Genomic DNA, 7,137 nt, shown 5'->3' with positions numbered 1-7,137 from the left:
CTTCTTCTCAAACATCCAATATTGCCTCTCCCTTCCTGATCTTAAACTGATTAACCGGCTTGTTATTTCACCACTAAAATAGGAGGTATATGAAGAGGCCTATCACAAATTCCTACCAAAATATTTACCCATGTCACTGTACCTGTACCAATATAATCTGCTTTATTCCAATTATGTACTTTGCTGCTGAAAGTAAGTTCTTTCCTGCACCATGATTTTATCCCTGTATATTAGGTTCTCAACCAACAAGTGTTGGAATATTTTGCATCTTAAACAACAAGATCAACAACAAAATTAATTTCTATAGATTCTAAATCCCTTATAATGTCCACTTATTTCTTTCCTCTGATAATCTTTGCAGCAAACCTCCATTCAAACATACTGTCTACACTTACTCTCCAATTATCCCTACCTCATTGTGTTCCAAATGCACTGAAATTAGATTTTGTTCTGAAAACCCCTTTGAAACCTTGTGTTGTGAGCCCCAGTGACCTCTGTATTTTTCAAACCTAGGGTCAGTTTTCATCTATATTTGATCTTTCAGTCAGTATTTAACACTGTTGATCGTTTTTCTGTTGTTGAAACACTTTTGTGACTTGATTTGATCTAGAGCAGTATATTTCCTTTGTTTTCTTCATATTTCATTGGCTGTTCTTTCTCAGCTTTGCTTTAGAGTTTCTACTATTCTTTCCCATTTGTTAAATAATGTAGGTTTTCTGTTTCTGTCTATTTAGTCTCATACTCTTGGTGATTAAAATTTTAATGGGTTTAAATAACATTTATATTCTGCTGACGCCAAATTTGTCCAGCCTCTGTGCTTCCATAAGCTATAGACTCCTATATACAACTGTCTTGGGAATATACTACTTGTTGCCTAATAGCATATCAGACTTAACATGTCCAAAACACAACTCTTGAGTGAATCACCACTCACCATGTATCTTGTTCCTCACCAAAGTGTAAGTGATAGTCACTCAGTCATGTTTGACTCTCTGCGATCCCATGGACTATACAGTCCATGGAATTCTCCAGGCCAGAATACTGGAGTGGGCAGACTTTCCTTTCTCCAGGGGATCAGTGTTCTTCATCTCAGTAAACCTTTAACTTAGTTGCTTTAGTCAAAACTCCAGAGGCTATATTTTATTCTTCCTTTTCCCTCTCACTCTATATCTAATCCATTATCAAATTCTATTCACTTTTATTACAAAAATATATCTCAAATGTATTTTTCACATCTTCAACTGCTATTGTATCCAAGCCATTGAACTCTGGTCTAATCTATCAGTTCAGTTCAGTTCGGTCACTCAGTCATGTCCCATTTTTTGTGACCCCATGAATCACAGCACGCCAGGCCTCCCTGTCCATCACCAACTCCTGGAGTTCACTCAGACTGACGTCTATCGAGTCGGTGATGCCATCCAGCCATCTCATCCTCTGTCGTCCCCTTCTCTTCCTGCTCCCAATCCCTCCCAACATCAGTCTTTTCCAATGAGTCAACTCTTTGCATGAGGTGGTCAAAATACTGGAGTTTCAGCTTTAGCTTCATTCTTTCCAAAGAAAACCCAGGGCTGATCTCCTTTAAAATGGACAGGTTGGACCTCCTTGCAGTCCAAGGGACTCACAAGAGGCTTCTCCAACACCACAGTTCAAAAGCATCAATTCTTTTTTTTTTTTTTGATTTCTTCTGTGATTTGTTGGTTATTCAGGAGCGTGTTGTTCAGCCTCCATATGTTGGAATTTTTAATAGTTTTTCTCCTGTAATTAAGATCTAATCTTACTGCATTGTGGTCAGAAAAAATGCTTGGAATGATTTCTATTTTTTTTTTCTTTACCAAGGCTAGCTTTATGGCCCAGGATGTGATCTATCCTGGAGAAGGTTCCATGTGTGCTTGAGAAAAAGGTGAAATTCATTGTTTTGGGATGAAATGTCCTATAGATATCAATTAGGTCTAACTGATCTATTGTATCGTTTAAAGTTTGTGTTTCCTTGTTAATTTTCTGTTTAGTTGATCTATCCATAGGTATAAGTGGGTTATTAAAGTCTCCCACTATTATTGTGTTATTGTTAATTTCTCCTTTCATACTTGTTAGCATTTGTCTTACGTACTGTGGTGCTCCCGTGTTGGGTGCATATATATTTATAATTGTTATATCTTCTTCTTGGATTGATCCTTTGATCATTATGTAGTGACCTTCTTTGTCTCTTTTCACAGCCTTTGTTTTAAAGTCTATTTTATCTGATATGAGTATTGCTACTCCTGCTTTCTTTTGGTCCCTATTTGCATGGAAAATCTTTTTCCAGCCCTTCACTTTCAGTCTGTATGTGTCCCCTGTTTTGAGGTGGGTCTCTTGTAGATAGCATATGTAGGGGTCTTGTTTTTGTATCCATTCAGCCAGTCTTTGTCTTTTGGTTGGGGCATTCAACCCATTTACGTTTAAGGTAATTACTGATAAGTATGATCCCATTGCCGTTTACTTTATTGTTTTGGGTTCGAGTTTATACACCGTTTTTGTGTTTCCTGTCTAGACAATATCCTTTAGTATTTGTTGGAGAGCTGGTTTGGTGGTGCAGAATTCTCTCAGCTTTTGCTTGTCTGAAAAGCTTTTGATTTCTCCTTCATACTTGAATGAGATCCTTGCTGGGTACAATAATCTGGGCTGTAGGTTATTTTCTTTTATCATTTTAAGTATGTCTTGCCATTCCCTCCTGGCTTGAAATCAAAATTTGCATAGAAACGAATGAAAATGAAAACACAACAACCCAAAACCTGTGGGACACGGTAAAAGCAGTCCTAAGGGGAAAGTTCATAGCAATACAGGCACACCTCAAGAAACAAGAAAAAAGTCAAATAAATAACCTAACTCTACACCTAAAGCAACTAGAAAAGGAAGAAATAAAGAACCCCAGGGTTAGTAGAAGGAAAGAAATCTTAAAAATTAGAGCAGAAATAAATGCAAAAGAAACAAAAGAGACCATAGCAAAAATCAACAAAACCAAAAGCTGGTTCTTTGAAAGGATAAATAAAATTGACAAACCATTAGCCAGACTCATCAAGAAACAAAGGGAGAAAAATCAAATCAACAAAATTAGAAACGAAAATGGAGAGATCACAACAGACAACACAGAAATACAAAGGATCATAAGAGACTACTATCATCAATTATATGCCAATAAAATGGACAACATGGAAGAAATGGACAAATTCTTAGAAAAGTACAACTTTCAAAAACTGGACCAGGAAGAAATAGAAAATCTTAACAGACACATCACAAGCACGGAAATTGAAACTGTGATCAAAAATCTTCCAGCAAACAAAAGCCCCGGTCCAGACGGCTTGAAAGCTGAATTCTACCAAAAATTTAGAGAAGGGCTAACACCTATCCTGCTCAAACTCTTCCAGAAAATTGCAGAGGAAGGTAAACTTCCAAACTCATTCTATGAGGCCACCATCACCCTAATACCAAAACCTGACAAAGATCCCACAAAGAAAGAAAACTACAGGCCAATATCACTGATGAACATAGATGCAAAAATCCTTAACAAAATTCTAGCAATCAGAATCCAACAACACATTAAAAAGATCATACACCATGACCAAGTGGGCTTTATCCTAGAGATACAATGATTCTTCAATATCCACAAATCAATCAATGTAACACACCACATTAACAAATTGAAAAATAAAAACCGTATGATTATCTCAATAAATGCAGAGAAAGCCTTTGACAAAATTCAACATCCATTTATGATAAAAACTCTCCAGAAAGCAGGAATAGAAGGAACATACCTCAACATAATAAAAGCTATATATGACAAACCCACAGCAAACATTATCCTCAATGGGGAAAAATTGAAAGCATTTCCTCTAAAGTCAGGAACAAGACAAGGGTGCCCACTTTCACCATTACTATTCAACATAGTTTTGGCTACAGCAATAAGAGCAGAAAAAGAAATAAAAGGAATCCAAATTGGAAAAGAAGAAGTAAAACTCTCACTATTTGCAGATGACATGATCCTCTACATAGAAAACCCTAAAGATTCCACCAGAAAATTACTAGAAATAATCAATGACTATAGCAAAGTTTCAGGATATAAAATCAACACACAGAAATCCCTTGCATTCCTATACACTAATAATGAGAAAATAGAAAGAGAAATTAAGGAAACAATTCCATTCACCATTGCAATGAAAAGAATGGAATACTTAGGAATATATCTACCTAAAGAAACTAAAGACCTATATATAGAAAACTATAAAACACTGGTGAAAGAAAACAAAGAGGACACTAATAGATGGAGAAATATACCATGTTCATGGATTGGAAGAATCAATATAGTGAAAATGAGTATACTACCCAAAGCAATTTAGAGATTCAATGCAATCCCTATCAAGCTACTAACAGTATGCTTCACAGAGCTAGAAAAAATAATTTCACAATTTATATGGAAATACAAAAAACCTCGAATAGCCAAAGCGATCTTGAGAAAGAAGAATGGAACTGGAGGAATCAACCTACCTGACTTCAGGCTCTACTACAAAGCCACAGTTATCAAGACAGTATGGTACTGGCACAAAGACAGAAATATTGTTCAATGGAATAAAATAGAAAGCCCAGAGATAAATCCACGCACATATGGACACCTGATCTTTGACAAAGGAGGCAAGAATATACAATGGATTAAAGACAATCTCTTTAACAAGTGGTGCTGGGAAATCTGGTCAACCACTTGTAAAAGAATGAAACTAGACCACTTTCTAACACCATACACAAAAATAAACTCAAAATGGATTAAAGATCTAAACGTAAGACCAGAAACTATAAAACTCCTAGAGGAGAACATAGGCAAAACACTCTCTGACATACATCACAGCAGGATCCTCTATGACCCACCCCCCAGAATATCAGAAATAAAAGCAAAAATAAAAAAATGGGACCTAATTAACCTTAAAAGCTTCTGCACATCAAAGGAAACTATCAGCAAGGTGAAAAGACAGCCTTCAGAATGGGAGAAAATAATAACAAATGAAACAACCGACAAACAACTAATCTCAAAAATATACAAGCAACTGCTGCAGCTCAACTCCAGAAAAATAAACTACCCAATCAAAAAATGGGGCAAAGAACTAAATAGACATTTCTCCAAAGAAGACATACAGATGGCTAACAAACACATGAAAAGATGCTCAACATCACTCATTATCAGAGAAATGCAAATCAAAACCACTATGAGGTACCATTTCACACCAGTCAGAATGGCTGCCATCCAAAAGTCTACAAGCAATAAATGCTGGAGAGGGTGTGGAGAAAAGGCAACCCTCTTACACTGTTCGTGGGAATGCAAACTAATACAGCCACTATGGAGAACAGTGTGGAGATTCCTTAAAAAACTGGAAATAGAACTGCCTTATGATCCAGCAATCCCACTGCTGGGCATACACACTGAGGAAACCAGAAGGGAAAGAGACACGTGTACCCCAATGTTCATCGCAGCACTGTTTATAATAGCCAGGACATGGAAGCAACCTAGATGTCCATCAGCAGATGAATGGATAAGAAAGCAATGGTACATATACACAATGGAATATTACTCAGCCATTAAAAAGAATACATTTGAATCAGTTCTAATGAGTTGGATGAAACTGGAGCCTATTATACAGAGTGAAGTAAGCCAGAAGGAAAAAACATAAATACAGTATACTAACGCATATATATGGAATTTAGAAAGATGATAACAATAACCCTGTGTACGAGATAGCAAAAGAGACACTGTTGTATAGAACAGTCTTATGGACTCTGTGGGAGAGGGAGAGGGTGGGAAGATTTGGGAGAATGGCATTGAAACATGTAAAATATCATGTAAGAAACGAGATGCCAGTCCAGGTTCGATGCACTATACTGGATGCTTGGGGCTAGTGCACTGGGACGACCCAGAGGGATGGTATGGGGAGGGAGGAGGGAGGAGGGTTCAGGATGGGGAACACATGTATACCTGTGGCGGATTCATTTTGATATTTGGCAAAACTAATACAATTATGTAAAGTTTAAAAATAAAATAAAATTAGGAAAAAAAAACTGAAAAGAAAAAATAAATAAATAAAATAAAGGCTGAAAAAAAAAAAAAAAAGCATCAATTCTTCAGCACTCAGCTTTCTTCACAGTCCAACTCTCTCATCCATACATGACCACTGGAAAAACCATAGCCTTGACTAAATGGACCTTTGTTGGCAAAGTAATGTCTCTGCTTTTGAATATGCTATCTAGGTTGGTCATAACTTTCCTCTAAGGAGTAAGTGTCTTTTAATTTCATGGCTGCAATCACCATCTGCTGTGATTTTGGAGTCCAAAAAAATAAAGTCAGCCACTGTCTCCACTGTTTCCCCACCTATTTGCCATGAAGTGATGGGGCCAGATGCCATTATCTTCGTTTTCTGAATGTTGAGCTTTAAGTCAACTTTTACACTCTCCTCTTTCACTTTCATCAAGAGGCTTTTTAGTTCCTCTTCACTTTCTGCCATAAGTGTCGTGTCATTTGCATATCTGAGGTTATTGATATTTCTTCTGGCAATCTTGATTCCAGCTTGTGCTTCTTCCAGCCCAGAGTTTCTCATGATGTACTCTGCATATCAGTTAAATAAGCAGGGTGACAATATACATCCTTGATGTACTCCTTTTCCTATTTGGAACCAGTCTGTTGTTTCATGTCTAGTTCTAACTGTTGCTTCCTGGCCTGCAGATAGATTTCTCAAGAGGCAGGTCAGGTGGTCTGTTATTCCCATCTCTTTCAGAATTTTCCACAGTTTATTGTGATCCACACAGTCAAAGGCTTTGACATAGTCAATAAAGCAGAAATAGATGTTTTTCTGGAACTCTCTTGCTTTTTCTATAATGATACCCTAGGTGATCTACATGGCTCCATTCTTGCCCCCTTATAGTCAGTCTTCCACAGTGCTGGTAGAGAATTTATATATTAATTAAATCGTATCACTCACATGCTCAAAAGTCTCCAAAGATCAAACCAAGTGGTTATCTATCATACTGAGACAAAATATATAAATTCCTTGCCATGGTTTACAAGGTCCAAAGTTATATGGCTCTTCTCTAGGTCACTGACCTCATCTCCTACCACATTCCAAC

Source organism: Bos javanicus, chromosome X (genome assembly GCF_032452875.1).
Source record: "Bos javanicus breed banteng chromosome X, ARS-OSU_banteng_1.0, whole genome shotgun sequence".
NCBI classification, from domain to species: Eukaryota; Metazoa; Chordata; class Mammalia; order Artiodactyla; family Bovidae; genus Bos; species Bos javanicus.
This window is presented reverse-complemented; position numbering follows the sequence as displayed.